The sequence below is a fragment of the Eretmochelys imbricata genome, chromosome 3 (assembly GCF_965152235.1).
Source record: "Eretmochelys imbricata isolate rEreImb1 chromosome 3, rEreImb1.hap1, whole genome shotgun sequence".
Classification (NCBI taxonomy): domain Eukaryota; kingdom Metazoa; phylum Chordata; order Testudines; family Cheloniidae; genus Eretmochelys; species Eretmochelys imbricata.
Genome location: NC_135574.1, coordinates 148,692,123 through 148,709,891, shown reverse-complemented (window position 1 = coordinate 148,709,891; position 17,769 = coordinate 148,692,123).

Below are 17,769 nucleotides of genomic sequence, written 5' to 3'. Positions count from 1 at the left end.
CTAGACTTTGCTTGCTAGTGAAGTACTGTTTGCTCCCTAATGCACAGGCAAAATCTAGTATTGCTGTTGTAACACAGTCTGGGGCTGCCTAGCACCCCTTCCCTGTATAGACAAGAGCAGCAGAGACAAGGATCTATAGACACCTACAAATGAGGAATCACAAGCCTGTAGCTCTTATGCGTTCCCATGCCCTTTGCCAGTTGGCACCAAGAGGTCCTGGGGTCACCCCTCCATCATTTTGTTCCAAAACAGAGCTCAGTTTAGAAGGTACTGGAGAGCATAGGAGTCTGGGGGCAAGGAGCCTTTATCCTCTAGGCTACTGCTGATTCCAGTTACAGCTCCAGTCAGCAGTGACTGAGTTGTCCTCTTCTGACAGATGTTCGAGGGCCCACGTGTGAACTATGTGAGTTGGTGGATTCTCAGCCCAGTTCCTGCGGGACGTGTGTCCATGACACAAAAACCACCATCACTTTTGGCACTTATTGGCCCACTTGCTGGCAGTCTCAGCAGAGGCCAAGGAACCACTAAGATGGAGCTCCTGTCTAGAGAGGGTCCCTGCACAGCAGGGCTGAGGACCACTACACTGGCCTGGGCAAGTCCCTGGCTCTGTGTGTAGAGGCCACCCGTCTGCAGAGACCAACCTGGCACCTGTTGTCACCAAATCCACTCAGGGTTTTCTCCAAATGGATTTCCTGTTCTAAGCTCCCCGGGCCTGGCAGCTATGGGCAGGATGCCAAGAGGTCACCCTGCTGCAAAGGGCTCTATAGGAGCAAAGGCAGAAGCACAGGACTTGTGTCATTAGTGTCTCATTAACACAAAAACAAGACCATAAAACTAGCCATGCAAGTCACTCTGCCATGGTCTGCATCCTTGGGACTGGGGAAACCCTCGCTGGCCCGCAGGCCCTCTTAGCACACCTGGAGCCAGCTTGCTGAGCTAATCCCTCACTACCAGTCATGAGACCCAGAATCTAGTCTCCCAAGCACACCTGGTCTTAACCAACCATCAGTTGTGCACTGCAGAGCAGGCCATGCTGCAGTAGGGAGGACAGTAGCGGGGACAGAGCTGCTGGATGGGCTAGAGTGCTCACTTACCACATCCAGTGTAGGGCAGCTGCCTCCTTGAAGCCCTGCACAGCTTTGGAGCCTTGTAGTGGATCACACACTAGTTTGCAGCAGTGGCCCCTGCCCTGATCCTGAAACTGGAACATGCTAGCCTTGCCCTGGCTCTGGGAGAAATGGGTTGAGTGGTGTAACAGATGTTTCCCATCTCAAAGCTGGAAGCAGCCCCTTAAATCACCAGCTATGAATAGTGCTGAGAATCAGGAGCTGCTGAGAAACCGACAGAGAGTTTATTAAAAACAGAGAGGGGTGGCGGGTGGCAAGGAGTGGGGCTGAGGGCACAGCCATGATGAAAGGGTGCATCTGGAGCAGAATCCCACTCTGCATGTCCCTACAGATGCAGGAAATGACTGCCTTTTCACTGCTGTTCTTATCAAAAAGGGGAAGGGGGCATGTGTGTTTTAATCAGCTGTCCCAAGTGGCGCTGGAACTATTTCAATTGCCAGCCAGTTACTGACAATGGGAAATAAACCCACAAGCTGGGGCCTAGCAATTAGGTTAAAAATGTGACTTTAACATCTGCTGATGATTCATTTGTAGACAAAAATAAACAATATGAGTGTCTCTATTAAAAAACACCAACCGAAGAAACAACAGCAGCCGCCTGGTGTGTCCTTAGGTTCTGGGGATGGGGTGCAGAGCAGGGGTGATGCATTATTTTATTTTTACCTCCTCACTTTGCCAGGCTGGGTCAGAGATCTATGGGCATGGCAAATCCACCATCACATCTATTACGTGAAAGCTTAGAGGTTTCGTGGGAAAGAGCCAGGGGGAACTGGCTGGCTGACTGAATAGCCCCTTGACAGAGGATGACAGCTCAAAGCAGAGGTTGGCCCTTGTGTGTTTGAACAGAAAGTGAGGAAGAGGTGGCAGGACAGCTGGGAAACTAACTTGGTTTCTTTTTGCGGGCTGGTTTGTATTCCAGGGAAGAGTATGTCATAGTCCTCTCCCAAGCTCTGCCCACAGCTTGAGTTCTACTCACTGGCATCATCACTCATAGTGGACTGTGCAGATCTTCAGTGTGATCTTCCCTCTCCTTTCTTGCATGATTCAACCTGAAGTGAAATAGTTAACAAGGCTGACATTTACACGCTCCTCACCTTGATCATAATTAACACCTCACAGAGAAGAATGGGGGCAGTTCACATGTCCTAGAGCACCTGTATCAGGCTCTCTGCAGACTTAGGCATTGCTGACATTTGTGTCATGATTTGAAGTTTTTCCTTCACAATCTCAAGGGCTACAGATTTATTTTAGCTGAATGCTGAGAAGCCGCAGCACAAGCTGCTGATAGCAGGTGAGAATTCTGGCTGCCCAGCTGCCATAAGCCAGTCCAGTTCCACTCCAATTGTCTCTCCAATAAGCTTTTGCTAGAAGCAGCTGCCTAGAGCAGGCTGTGGATAAAAGTGAGGCTTCAAATCAGCAGAGAAGTCAGAGATGGGAGATGCCTTAGTAGATTCCACCTAATCCCTCCCAAGGAGGGCAAGGCAGGATTAGACCCTACAGCACATCCCCCAGGGCTCTGTCCAGCCTAGGGCCTCCTTCTCTGGGGAGGTAATTCACAGCTAAGTGCCGGGAAGGTCCTCTAGACACAGCCCGCATGTTTCCCTTTCATACTTTTATCACTGGTTCCCCCATCACTGCACAGCTCCTAGCTAAGAGCCAGGCAGGGTCAGGTCCATGCTGTATTGTGGGGGCCTAGACCCAGCCCTGGCTCCAGTAGAAGGGGTCAGAACTAATAACTATTTTCACAGGGCTCAGTGGCCATGCCAATGCATGTGATGACTGCCCTCTGCTGGGGAATGACAGAACGCACCTGTACGTATGATTCCCTTCCTAAAAGCAGAGCAACTGTTTTGACGCCCTCCCTCCCGCATGCGGATAGGGCTGCTCACCGCGTCCCAGATACCCTCTGGGGGCTGATAGCACTTTCTGTGCCCCCCAGGAGCATAGACAAGGCAGCCTGCTTGTGCCTCTAAGCCCCTGATGATGCATATGGAGACGCAATGGGTCACAGTGGCTGTTGTGCCCAGAAGGCCACCCCAGGCAGTAAGCCCAGTGACGGGGCGCTCAGACAGACTAACCGATACCAACCCCGTGCTTGCCATGCTGGCCTGAGCTCCTAGTCCCTTCCCTCTGGCACGGACACTCTCCTCTGGGTGAGGCCTTGTGGGACTCTAGCCATCTCTGCTATCCTGGGAGGGGCAGCGGGGGTGTGGGCTCTGCCTTTCCGGCTCAGCAGGCACAAACAAACCCACACTGTCTGTGAGTCAGGCAGCAGCCCTGCGAGGAGCCCCTTGGGCAGCTCAGCCCACCTGCCTCCCCACAGCAGGGCCAGGCTCAGGGGTGTCTAGTGCCCCGTGGACTGGGGGAGGGGGCTGGGTCTGTGGGACTAGCATGACATGAGGCTAAATCCAAACTGCAGCTCCAGGGAGCTGCTGGTCACTGTATAATCACCAGGGCAGTCTGGCACAGCTGGGAAGGAGGGGGAGTTAAAGGCTTTGGGAGGCAGGGCCCCTAAATGCTGACACTGTTGGGATCACACAGTCCTTGCTCCTGGCCAGACCCCTCCTCCCACACTCATTTAGACCGAAGGACACCCCTATATGTATGTGAGGGGAAGGCCACTCACTCTCTTAGGAAGCAGGGCACAGGCTGATGGCTTCCCCCCCTCACAGCCTGTAGGGGGCTTTCCACTCCACCCAGTTCACAGGACCATGGGGGAGCATCTGCCCCCCTGCCAAGAGTGCTGTCTATGGTGCCGTCTCCTGGACAGGCCAGCTTTGTAAGTGATCTTTTCCCACCTCCTTCTCCCATGCCAGCAGCCTCTCCTGTAGCTCCCTCCCCAGTCGCCCTTCCCCACTTCCCTTCCCCACGCCAGCAGCCTCTCCTGTACCTCCTTCCCAGCCCCCATTCCCTACTTCCCTCCCCCACGCCAGCAGCCTCTCCTGTAGCTCCCTCCACAACCCCCTTTCCTTCCCCCATGCCAGCAGCCTCTCCTGTACCTCCCTCCCCCAAGCCAGCAGCCTCTCCTGTAGCTCCTTCTTCAGTCCCCCTTCCCCACTTCCCTTCCCCATGCCAGCAGCCTCTCCTGTACCTCCCTCCCCAACCCCCTTTCCCTCCCCCACACCAGCAGCCTCTCCTGTACCTCCCTCCCCCATGCCAGCAGCCTCTCCTGTAGCTCCTTCTTCAGTCCCCCTTCCCCACTTCCCTTCCCCATGCCAGCAGCCTCTCCTGTACCTCCCTCCCCAGCCCCTCTCTTTCCTGCAATCCCCCTACCCCTAACACCTCCTTCTTTAGTCCCCCCCAGCACCCTTCACTCCCTTTGCCACTCCTCCACTTCTAACATTCCCTTCTTCCCAGCTCCTGTCCCCTCCAGTGCAGGCCACACCTTCACTCCCTCCTACTGTAATAATTAACCACCTAATGGCTCCAAGAAAAGGAGTACTTGTGGCACCTTAGAGACTAACCAATTTATTCGAGCATAAGCTTTCATGAGCTACAGCTCACTTCATCGGATGCATACTTATGCTCAAATAAATTGGTTAGTCTCTAAGGTGCCACAAGTACTCCTTTTCTTTTTGCGAATACAGACTAACACGGCTGTTACTCTGAAACCTAATGGCTCCACTTCACCAAGCGGGGGAGGCTGGACAGCTCTGCTGCTGTGGTGCTGAGAGCAGAGTGTGCCCAGTGCCCACATGGCTGACTCCTCAGGCATTACACGCTCACAGCAGGGTGCAGGGGAAAGGAGATCCCGTATACATCACCTGGGAGGGACCGAGTGAGACCCCAGCAAACTCCTTACGTATAACGTGGGCTTGTGTTCGTAGAGCGGTTCCAGGAGTGACCCCTGTTCACATGGGGCCCATGGGGTTTTCCAGCTTCCTGCTGCTCTGGGGTAGGTGCGGAGGGAATGAACCGCTGGAGGCTGCCCACCTCCCATTCATCACCCTTACCCCGTTACCCAGGCCCTGCCCCCTCAGCCACAGGGAAGCCCTTTTCGCCTTGCCTGTCAGGCCCCAAGTGAATTCCAGTGGTCACGTCACTGCCCCCCGCCCAGGGCACTGGCAGAGCACGGACTTGACAGACCACCTCAGCGAGTGCACGTGAATGCCATCTCCTTGGCTGCTGGAGCCAGAGCGCTGAGAAGGAGCAGAGCTCTCTGCTGAGAGTGGCTGCTGGAGGCCAGCCAGGCTCATCAAATACAATGAGGGAGAGATGGACAGCTGGGAAGGATCAAGTCCTCCGCAGGGGGAGGGAGCTGTCACAGAGGCCCCCTCACTCTGAGACTGCATGGTAGCTCCCCTTGCAGGACAGCTCCCTGCACCTCCATTCCTGCCCGCCAAGGCAGCTCTCCCCAGCTCAGGACTCCATGCCCGCTCCCATTGACCCACAGGACGGCATGTACAACCCTATTTTATGGCACCTGCAGCTGTGCCATCTGCGCCCTCCAGCACCCATGTGCAGGTGGTGCCGCTGTAGCTGGCATGGCAGTACTGTCTCCCTGCCTATGAGCTCCCCAGAAATGGGGGCTTCTTACAGATTTCAAAGAATGTGCCCATCACCTCGGCTTCTGGGCACACTTACAGAGCTTTAAAAATCGGAATGAGCCATTCCCACTGAGCGCTGCTCCTTCAAAATCCAGCGCCACACTCCTGTGTAGCTACTCCCTGCACCTTGCACTCCAGGGCCTGCCAAGCCGGCACATGGCCCCAGTGTAGCAGGGTGCCAGAGGAACCCAGACTGCCCCTGGGAGGATGCACTATACCACTGTGTTTTCATCACCTGCTTGTCCCAGCTGCTGAATGCCAGCCCTGACAGCCAAAGGATGAGAAAGGGACTGGGAGACGACCCTCCCCGGCTGCAATCAGATGTCCCGTTCCTTGGCAGCACTAGAACAAAATCAGTGTCTGGGTTCAGGGCTGGCATGACCTTAGCTCATCCCAGACCCAGCTTTGCCACCAGGAATGCCAGGCTGTAACACTGACAGCATACCTAAGTTCTGGGCTTCCCATCCAATCATGTCACTGAGCCACCTGTGTTTGGGGATGGGCAGGGATTTGGAGCTACTGACACTGACATCCCAGCTACCAGCCCTGCAGGTGCTTGGTCTGGCTAACATGCTTCCCTGCCAGGGATACCTGGTCCTCTCCAGCATCACACACACAGTGGATTCAAAAAGGCCTGCAGTAGTAAACAGTGTTCCCACACCTTCTCCCCTTCGCTGCTAATGCACATAGCTCTACCTGCCCCAGCAACAGAGAAAGCTGTACCCACACTACCTGTAGATGCTGCAGCTATGGAGCTATCCCTCCCCACAGACTCAAGCTCCAGCCTCTTACTCTTCATTTTAAAGAGATACAGTCTCTAGCTGCCATGGTTATGCACAAAATCTTTCAATGCAGCCCCAGTCGCCTGCCTGAGTCTGCACACAGCCTGAAACAAGAGCTCCAAAAGGTTAAGTGATCTCCTGAGTATCCCTGACAACAGGATTGTCTGGCTATGCAGACTCTCTCCTCAGACCCTATGCTACCAGCACTCCTAACTATCTTCGAGACACTAATGACTTCCTGAGGAAACTACAATCCATTGTTGATCTTCCAGAAAACACCATCCTGGCCACTATGGATGTAGAAGCCCTCTACACCAACATTCCACATAAAGATGGACTACAAGCCGTCAGGAACAGCATCCCCGATGATGTCACAGCAAACCTGGTGGCTGGACTTTGTCCTCACCCACAACTATTTCACATTTGGGTTCAATATATACCTTCAAGTCAGTGGCACTTCTATGGGTACCCGCATGGCCCCACAGTATGTCAACATTTTTATGGCTGACTTAGAACGACGCCTCCTCAGCTCTTGTCCCCTAATGCCCCTACTCTACTTGCACTACACTGATGACATCTTCATCATCTGGACCCATGGAAAAGAAGCCTTTGGAGAATTCCACCATGATTTCAACAATTTCCATCCCACTATCAACCTCAGCCTGGACCAGTCCACACAAGAGATCCACTTCCTGGACACTACCGCGCTAATAAACGATGGTCACATAAACACCACCCTATACCGGAAACCTACTGACCGCTATATTTACCTACATGCCTCCAGCTTTCATCCAGACCACACCACACGATCCATTGTCTACAGCCAAGCTCTACAATACAACGCCATTTGCTCCAACCTCTCAGACAGAGACAAACACCTTCCAGAACTCTATCAAGTGTTCTTACAACTACAATACCCACCTGCTGAAGTGAAGAAACAGATTGACAGAGCCAGAAGAGTACCCAGAAGTCACCTACTACAGGACAGGCCCAACAAAGAAAGTAACAGAATGCCACTATCCGTCACCTTCAGCCCCCGACTAAAACCTCTCCAGTGCATCATCAAGGATCTACAACCTATCCTGAAGGATGATCCCTCATTCTCACAGATCTTGGGAGACAGGCCAGTCCTCGCTTACAGACAGCCCCCGAACCTGAAGCAAATACTCACCAGCAACCACACACCACACAACAAAAACACTAACCCAGGAACCTATCTTTGCAACAAAGTCCATTGCCAACTCTGTCCACATATCTATTCAAGGGACACCATCATAGGACCTAATCACATCAGCCACACTATCAGAGGCTCCTTCACCTGCACATCCACCAATGTGATATATGCCATCATGTGCCCCTCTGCCATGTACATTGGCCAAACTGGACAGTCTCTACGCAAAAGAATAAATGGACACAAATCAGATGTCAAGAATTATAACATTCAAAAACCAGTCGGAGAACACTTCAACCTCCCTGGACACTCAATTACAGACCTAAAAGTCGCAATTATTCAACAAAAAAACTTCAAAAACAGACTCCAACGAGAAACTGCAGAACTGGAATTTGCAAACTGGACACCATTAAATTAGGCTTGAATAAAGACTGGGAGTGGATGAGTCACTGCACAAACTAAAAACTATTTCCCCGTGCTAATTTTCCCCCTACTGTTTCTCACACCTTCTTGTCAACTGTTTGAAATGGGCCATCCTGATTATCACTACAAAAGTTTTTTTTTTCTCCTGCTGATAATAGCCCACCTTAATCAATTACTCTTGTTAGAGTTGGTATTGCAACACCCATTTTTTCATGTTCTCTGTATATATATCTATATCTTCCTACTGTATTTTCCACTGCATGCATCTGATGAAATGGGCTTTAGCCCACGAAAGCTTATGCTCAAATAAATTTGTTAGTCTCTAAGGTGCCACAAGTCCTCGTTCTTTCTCCAGTATTTATCTTCTGTCTAAGCTAACAGAGGAAACAGATGCTTAATCCATGTTTTGGGAAGGCAGATTTTACACGTGATACTTCAGAAAATGTTTTCTCTTTAGATCTAAGCAGTTGCTGAGCTATTGTTAAACATTCCCCAAATGGCTGGAGCGCTCCCCAGCCTTAGCAGCTTCTGACATTTTTACCATCATCTCAGTCATGTTAGCATGCTCCCAAGCAAGAACACTGCATGGAGGCCAATATGTACAGTGCCATGACACCATATCACAAACAGGGAGGAATTAATCTGCAACATCCAATCGTAACTGATCAAATCTTACCGCAAAGGAGAAATGAGGGAAAGCACCCAGCCCTCCCCATACAGCACTCTGAGCAATTTCCCCCTCCTCCAAAAGTCCCCCTCCAAAGAAGACCCTTGCAGTGTAGCCTGAGGTCAGCAGACCTGGCCTATTTTGGCCCTGGCGGGGGGAAGAGAGTTCCAAAGCCAAGGGGCCCATACAGAGAATACCTTGCCCCCTGCCCTCTGTTTCATACCGAACAGTGCCACTACCTCAATTGCAGCAATATGGCACGGGGAAGAGGCAGTCTCTCAAATAGGCAGTTCCTGGGCCATCTGGGGCTTTCCTGGTCTTAAACTCCATCTAGACATCCACAGCATGCATCCTGGAGCACTGATGGCACGTGTTCCCGGCAAGATACACCACTGAGTGGGCAACGTGAGCTTCTTCCGGGATTTAAGATGCAGTGTGATGCAACAATCCAATCCTGAGGTGGCAAAGGCATGAACCAAAGTAGCAAAGTCCCCACGGACAAGCAAAGAACGTGTCCTGTCTCCTCCTAGCCGGATACAAATAAGCTGATTAAACAGTAACTGGCAATCTACCCAGGTTGGGACTGCAGTAACACATGGCAGGCAAACATCCTCACTGTATCTTTTTGTTGCTATCCCCGACCCACCAACGATCTCTGCACTGGGCTGAGCTAGCTGGCACTCAACCATGCTGCAGTCCAGCAAAGCACTGCAAAAGGGACTTGCCTGCACCAGCTGAGTGGGAAGAGATAAGAACTGTTATAATTATTGGGCTTAAAAATTTACTTTATTTGTAAGCTTAAATGTAAAAAGTATGTAAAAGTTTATAAGATGTTACAACAATTTGTAACTCTGTTTGCTTGCTTGGGAATTAACTACGGAAAATAGGTCAAGTAGTTTTTAATGCTAAGTGTTATGAACTAATGCAAGAAAACCAGACAGACAAACTCAATTAGTCTAAACAGAAAAAGCTGACTAATATGATTTAAGGACTGTTAAAAATAAATTAAATAAACAACAAAAAGACATGACTCCTGAAATCAACGGACTAAAATTAGTGCAGCAAATATGAGGCCTAATTGGTGGACAAAATAGTGAGAGATAAACTACACCACCCGCTTTTTTCCTTTTGGGTTTTTTTAAAAAGAGACTTAAAAAGACCCAAACATCTTGTCTCCCCACCACATTTTAGCTTCTTTTGTTTTGTTTTATTTTATTTTATTTTATTTTTCCCAGCCCTCAAGACAGAAGAAGCAGATCAGGATGAAAGCTTTTTTCTTGCGCTTGTTTAAGGAACTTGTTTTTTATTTGAGAGTTAACGTTCAAACAGTTCAAAGGATAATCAACACTTTTATCTCTTGTCGCCCTTAAAATCAATACAACAGACCACAGGCCCGGAAACAGGGAATGGCTTAAGGCCATGCCTAACTTTAAGCACATTGACTTTAATGGATCTACTCACAAAGTTAGACATGGCCACGAAGCTGGTCTGAAGACACTGCAGCCTGGCTCTGCAGGTTGTTATGAAAGCCTGCCAAGCCCTGGACAGAAGGGTCTGTCAGAGGAACAATCCTCCCCCTCCACGCCCCAGGAGAGTGCATGGCCTCGTACACGGGACAAAGGAAGATGGCTCCCTATCCCATCAGTGCGGGGAGTACTGGGCCCTGGTGGATTGATCCCACAGGGCTTGCTGGGGGAGAGAGTAAAGTCCTGGAGTGTTGTGTGCTGGGCACAGTTCACAGCAAAGGCTGCAGCAGCGAGGAGACACAGTCTTAAGGCCCTGCTAGCAGCTCCTTCCATCCCGGGTTGGGAACAGCCTTATCTCAATCCCTCAGATAAAGAACAGCTCTGTGCTAAAGACTATCACAGGTGGCTTTCTGGACTGTGCGGAGGGGCCAGCAAGAGGCCCATAGGGAGGGGACAGGATTCTCTCTCCCTAGCATTTCACTCATTCACTCTCTGGTTGCCAGTCCCTGGCTTGCTGACTTAAAGAACATAAGAATGTCCGTTCTGGGTCAGACCAATGGTCCGTCTAGTCCAGTATCTTTCCTGTCTGCAACAGTGGCTGGTGCCAGATGCTTCAGAGGGAATGAACAGAACAGGGCAATTTCAAGTGATCCATCCCCTGTTGTCCAGTCCTAGCATTTAGAGGCTAAGGACACCCACAGAATGGGGTTGCACCCCTGACCATCCTGGCTAATAGGTCCATCCATTGATGGACCTATCCTCTATGAGCTTATCCAATTATTTTGAACCCAGTTATAGTTTTGGCCTTCACAACATCCCTTAGCAACGAGTCCCACAGGCTGTGCATTGTGTGAAGAAATACTTCGCTTTGTTTGTTTTAAACCTGATGCCTATTAATTTCACCTCATGAAACTTTGCAGATCATGAAATGTGCTCATGACTCAGGAAGGCCCAGTCTCACAGCAACCACCCAGCAAATGGTGACAGCTCCGCCCAGTCAGAGAGAAATGCCCCAGCTAGTGCCACTGGGCTGCACTGTCCCTTTCACTCGGCCCATCCCCTGCCTGGGACCCCCATATTGGAGGGGGTCCTCCAGAATAGGGCCAGAGCACATTGTCCAGAGGAGTGGGGGTATGTGTGTATATCCCTGTCCACAGAGGTCTGCAGCTCCAGACCAGGAAATCCTGCATATTTCACCACCACCAAATTCACCACAGCAGCAAACAAGCCAGCTGACAGCAGCAGGACCAGGCACACCCCAGCTCCTCCTGGTGAGTGGGTAGATACTTCTCATGAACTGCCACATGAACTCTCTGAGCCCCACTGGGCTCTCTAGGGAGCAGCCACTTCTGGGCTAAAGCACCTGATGGGTGACAAAGTGTTAAAAGTGAACTGGCCGGGGAAATCAAGCTCCCTTCCGTGAGGATCCTAGGTGGCAGCACTAACCTGACTCATCCCAGCCATTGTTGAGCAAACAGGAGGCATTTATGGCCCAATATCTGAACACTTACACTGGCACCAAAACTAGAGGAAGAAAAGGTCTGTTGGTCTCCTGAGTGTCTGAGACAGGCCTTGTGTGCAACAGCTTTGATCTATCATCCTCGGGATTAGGGCCTAGGATGCTCCTGCAGGGCCATTCAGCTTCCTTTTGAGCTGGCCCACCAGTATTGAACAGGGGGCACCAGGACAGCCTGGTCCCTGCTGTGGGACTTTAGCTGGTGTTACAATTTCAGGCGTCTGTATAAGATGCTGGTTTGGTGTGCGTGATTGTGTTGCTGCCCCCAGAGGCCAGATTGAGGGATTATAACAGCCTGCTATTTAGTGCCAGCTAATAGAGTTACTCCCTTTGTTCTTGTGCTTTTGGAGCTCCAGGTATTGGTTTCAATTCCCTATTTCAGCCATGGAGCCCTACCCGTTGTCCCTATGGCAAAGCCAGAGAGGATGGGCAATTATTCAGGTGTGACTGACTACCTGGTCTGGGCTGCCTGAGAACTGAGGGAAAGCACAGAGAGGCAGATGGACTGTAAGAAGACTGGCAGGTAGGCAAGAGCTTTTAGAACACAGTGATGAGTTAGCTAGCAAACCACTGCCCTCTGCTGGTTGGAATCCAAACAACTGAGCTGAGTGCCATAAGCCCTGTACTGCTATGGCAACTCTCCCCCAGCTCCTGTGGCTGGGCCTGTGTCGGTGGAGCATGAGGATCTGAATGCTATCCCCACTGCTGCTGTGAAGTTCTGAGAGGCCACAATGGGCACAGCAGATTGTGGGCACAATGGGCACAGCAGAGACAATGGTGAAATCCCAGGTGGCCAAGGATTTGCTCCAACATCATATCTTTCCCTGCTGTTTTAAAGTCAACTCCAACTCTGATCCACTCAGACAGCACGAGGGAGCAGCCTCCCTGCTAACCCAGCAATACACCTGGATGGCTCAGCCAAAGGCTCCCTCGGGATGTGGGAAATCAAGCGACACAGGGCTCCATATACAGCTCACCTTCAGCCACAACAACAGGCAATGGATTTCCCCTTTAAGAAAGCTAGGGAGGGAAAGCTTGCAACCCCATATGCCATGCAGAGAGCAGGAGTTGTCCTGCACTGTTCCCTGACAGGGATCAGGGTAGCACATGAGGCACACGGGAAATGGATTAGGTGGTTTATAGACTTAAATTCCCCTGTGGCTTGATGTACGTAGGTAAGAGGACAAGAAAGTTAAACAGGAGTGTGAATGAGCAGAGTGCTAATCACCCATGATATCAGGGGATGGAGGGAGATGGCGAGCAGCATCAGGGAAGGAAGCTGCCCCTTTTGGCCTCTGCTTCACACCTTGGGCGAGTAGAGAAGGAAAATGAACTGGACAAGATCTCCGCAGCACAAAACTACTCACAGCAAGTGAAGTGCTCCAGAGGTCTTGCCCACTTTGCTTTGCTGTTCCACTCACTCGCGCAGCGGAGTATTGGGGAAAGGGGGCAGTACTGGAAATGGTGCATGTGGGGAATTCGGGGGTTGTGGGTGTAGCTGATGAGGTTTAGGAGTAGCAGATCGGGCTCTATCTCCCTTGGCAGGAGGCAGTTTCAAGATGCAGGGAACTGGTATAAGTTTTGAGGTCCAGCTGCGTGGGGCCTGCACTACACCGGGGAGGTGGCAGGGAGCTTTCTTAACAGTTGCTCCCCAACAGGAAAGCTGGGCCTGTAGCGAAAGCCCAGAACTGGGAGTCAGGACACTTGGGTTCTATTGCCAGGTCTGGAAGGAAGTGTTGTCTTAAACTGTAGTGGTTAGAGCACATTACTGGGAGTCAGGCAGGACTCCTGGGTTCTATTCCCAGGCTGCGTCACCTCGAGTGAGCCACCTGACATGTAGTTCTAGTCTGAAAAGTGACTCTCCGCCCATTGCCTCTCTCCACTGCACTCACAGAACCAGCCTGCGGAGCCATCTGAGATAGACAGCCCCAGAGAAAGGACTGGGGCTCCAGCAGCCATCCTGAGATGGCTGACTCACTCCTTCAGTTCTCAGCTGATTGTAATGCAGAGGTTGTCCCCAGGGCAGCATCACTTGAGCACACAGCAACCCACTGAGCAACAGACTGCCCCTCTGGGCTGCCTGTCTGGGAAACCAGGAGAAGTTTAAAGCATCACACAAGGATGCATGTAGCTAAGTGTTGAGCATCAGGCCCATCCGGTTCCTTGGAGAGGTTGCTTCAGACGGGGCTCAAGGCATACTCCTGTGCCCAGAACAGGAGTTGGCATCCTCACTGGGGAAGACAGCTCGCTGTTCTGGTTCCAGAGCAGTCCCTTGGCAGGATTTGTATTCGACTGGGTAGAAGGACAAGGACTGTGCCCACTGGCAGGGGTTGGATGGGCTTGCATTGGAACTGAGCCAGCAGAAGGGGGTTACTTGCTGTCTGATACCGAACAATGTCCCTAGAACCCTGGTTTATTCCACACTGAGAGCCCCACCCTCACAATCCATTGCGACTGGGAAGCAGCTCAGGGTCCCTCCAACAACCCATGCTGACAGCTGCCCTGGAAGACGAATTGCTTCACGATGCAGAGGGCTGGTGCCCCAGCATTAATATTAGCACTACAGGTTTCAGAGTAGCAGCCGTGTTAGTCTGTATCCATAAAAAGAAAAGGAGGACTTGTGGCACCTTAGAGACGAACAAATTTATTTGAGCATAAGCATAACATGCATCCGATGAAGTGAGTTGTAGCTCACAAAAGCTTATGCTCTAATAAATTTGTTAGCCTCTAAGGTGCCACAAGTACTTCTTTTCTTTTTTTTTTTTATTAGCACTACAGTAAATCCTGGCCCTGCATTTTGTTCCTGTCAGTCACTTGGGTGAGGTTTGCTGCCATCCACCTGTGTGCAGTGCTAGGCTACAGACCTGCTTGCTTTGATCACTACCTCCCCTCTCCCTCCCTCCTGTTTGTTACGCCCACTTGTTATAGCAGGGATCAGTTCTCCTGAATATCTGTGCAGCACAACAGAGCACACACTACAAAGGGGATGTGGCAATAATAATGCATTGCTTCCTACAGTACCTTCTGGATGAGGGTGTCAGCAAGCTTTACAAACAATGAATTCAGCCTCACAATCCACCCTGCTGGAGGACCCCAGGAATCTCATTTTGCAGAGGGGGAAACCGAGGCACAGACATAGGTAGTGACTTACTCACAGTCACACAGCAAGTCTGGGACAGAACCCAGGAGTCCTGGTTCCCAGCCCCTGCTCTAACCACACTGACAAAACACATTCTTGTACTCCTGAAGGCAAACTCTTCACTGCTGGACAAATGCCCAGCTCACCCTCTCTCCCTCCCAGTTAGCTCCCTACTCCAGCTTCTCAGACTGCCCTCACACCTTGCTTTGCTGCCTCTCTTTCCCCGAAGAATGCCTAACTCCTGGCACCACCCCATCCCTGAATTCAACCTATCACAGACTGTGGACATGCTGCTCCCTCCTGGTCTGGAGGCAGCTCTGGGCAGTAGGATGGGAGGGAGAGGGGACTGTAATGGAACTGGACACCGCACTGAAGGGACAGCTGCTGCATGAGCTGCCAGCAAGCTGTGCGGCCCTTTAACGGGATTGCAGACTAAAGCTGTGACCTTGAGAGCCCAGAGCATGGTGCGCACAGGCAGTACCTGCACCTTCTTCCTGCCCCTGACACACACACGGGCACCCTGCAGAGGGCCAGACTCAGCCATTCAGAGCTGAGCCTAGCTACAGGCTCAGGATTTGCTGCCTAAGCCCGACCCTGCCCAGGAGTTCAGAGCAACAGAGAAAGTCCAGTGGTGGAGGGGCACCCCTCCCGAGCAGTTACAAAGATGTTGATGTATAAGCTAAAAGAAAAGGAGTACTTGTGACACCTTAGAGACTAACCAATTTATCTGAGCATAAGCTTTCGTGGGCTAAAACCGACTTCATCATGGTGCATCCGATGACGTGAGCTGTAGCTCACAAAAGCTTACGCTCAAATAAATTGGTTAGTCTCTAAGGTGCCACAAGTACTCCTTTTCTTTTTGCGAATACAGACTAACACGGCTGTTACTCTGGAACGATGTATAAGCTGAATCTGAGCACGTGTGGGACGTCAAAGGAAAAGCGAGCCATTAGGTAGGGTCTGAAGGGGGGCTGGCACGGGGAGGTCAGTCCATGCATAGCTGGGGTCATGCACAAAGGTGGGAGAGAGAGGAGAAGGGGCAAGGACATAAAGAATGAACTCGAGATGCAGGCGAGGGCAGAGCCGCATAAGGTGGCAGGGCAGCAGGGATGGTGCAGTCTGAAGGCTGGTCCACAAACAGATTTTGTACTGCTATAGGGGCATAGCTAACTCAGTGCAATGCCTTAGTATGGATGCAGTTATAGCCGCATAAAGGTGCTTATCGCAGTATTGTTCCTCTGTCTGTCATCAGGCCCTTGACAGGGTGGAACCGTGTCCTGGCGAGGGGGCTGCACAGCTCGGACGATATGTTTCTAAACCAACAGTCATCACAGGATACACCCGGTGTGTAGATAAGCCACGCGGGGGGGGGGGGAGCAGGGTGGTGATTGGGAATGAACCGCGGGGGGCTACACAGGAATCTGGGGGGCGGGGGTGGGCAGAGCAGAGGGAGCTGTGGCGCCTGACAGGGCAGGAGGCCGGGCAGGGAACCTAGCCGAGCCGCCAAGCCCGGGGGGCCCGGAGCAGCTCCAGCCCAGGGAGGGACTCGGAATGCCACGCGACGGGCTGGGAGCACACTCGGCGCGCGCAGGGCTACACAGGGCAACTTCCCACACGTGGGCAGAGCCCGCGACCTGTCCCCGCAGCAGGGAGGCGGGAAGCCGGGGCACGCCCGGGCGGGCGAGCGCGGAACTCCGCTCTTGAACCTGCAACCTGTAGCTCCCCCTCCCCCCCCCCGGCGCCTGGGACTCCGCCCAGCGAGAGCCGGGCCGCGCCAGCCCCGCGGCACAGTGGCGGCGGGTGCTTACATGTCTCCCGGGGCCGCAGCGGTGGCTGGTTCCTTCTCCCGCCGCCTCTCGCTGACAACTCTCGGGGGAGGCTTAGCGGTCCCTGGCTCGCGGCTTCCCCGGCTGCGGAGCGCTCCCCGGGTCCTAGCGCTCATCTTCTCCCAAAGGCTGAGTGCGAGGGGGTGCTGGGGCACCCTCCAAACAGGCCACTCCCCCTCACCCCTGACCTGCAGCCCCCCCCCGCTATCCCAGCCCTGGGCTCCCCACACACAGCTCTGCCCGGACCCCTCACCCCTGACCTGCAGCCCCCCCCCCCATCCCAGCCCTGGGCTCCCCACACACAGCTCTGCCCGTGCCCCATACCCCTGACCTGCAGGCCCCCCCCCCCGCTATCCCAGCCCTGGGCTCCCCACACACAGCTCTGCCCGTGCCCCATACCCCTGACCTGCAGCCCCCCCCCCCGCTATCCCAGCCCTGGGCTCCCCACACACAGCTCTGCCCGGACCCCTCACCCCTGACCTGCAGCCCCCCCCCCCCCGCTATCCCAGCCCTGGGCTCCCCACACACAGCTCTGCCCGTGCCCCATACCCCTGACCTGCAGCCCCCCCCCCACTATCCCAGCCCTGGGCTCCCCACACACAGCTCTGCCCGTGCCCCATACCCCTGACCTGCAGCCCCCCTGCTATCCCAGCCCTGAGCTCCCCACACACAGCTCTGCCAGTGCCCCTTGCTCCTGACCCGCAGCAGAACAGTGGTTCTGGCCCTTGGTGTGTTGGAGGGATGAGGGGCCTGAGAACTGTTTCCCCCTTTGTCTGGCCCTTCCCCCAGTCTTGATAGCTACCTGACTGAACCCAGCCTTGAGTCCTCAGCAAGAGTGTCTGCCCCTAGTTCTCTCCCTCTGCAGCCCCTCATCCAGGAGAAGAGGACTAAGGCATCCCACACACCAACGCTCCCTGACCATGAGGGGACACCCCAGCCGCTCAGATCCCTTCCACATTTGCCACCATTTCCTTGGTTCCCAAGGCCAGGGTGCCTAGGGCTGGACTCATATCCTTCTCCAGGCAATGCTGTGAACCTCCCTCTGCAGGATCTCCCTCCTGGCAGGAACCGACTGAGGTGCTGCTTCTGAGAGCTTCCTGGGGCA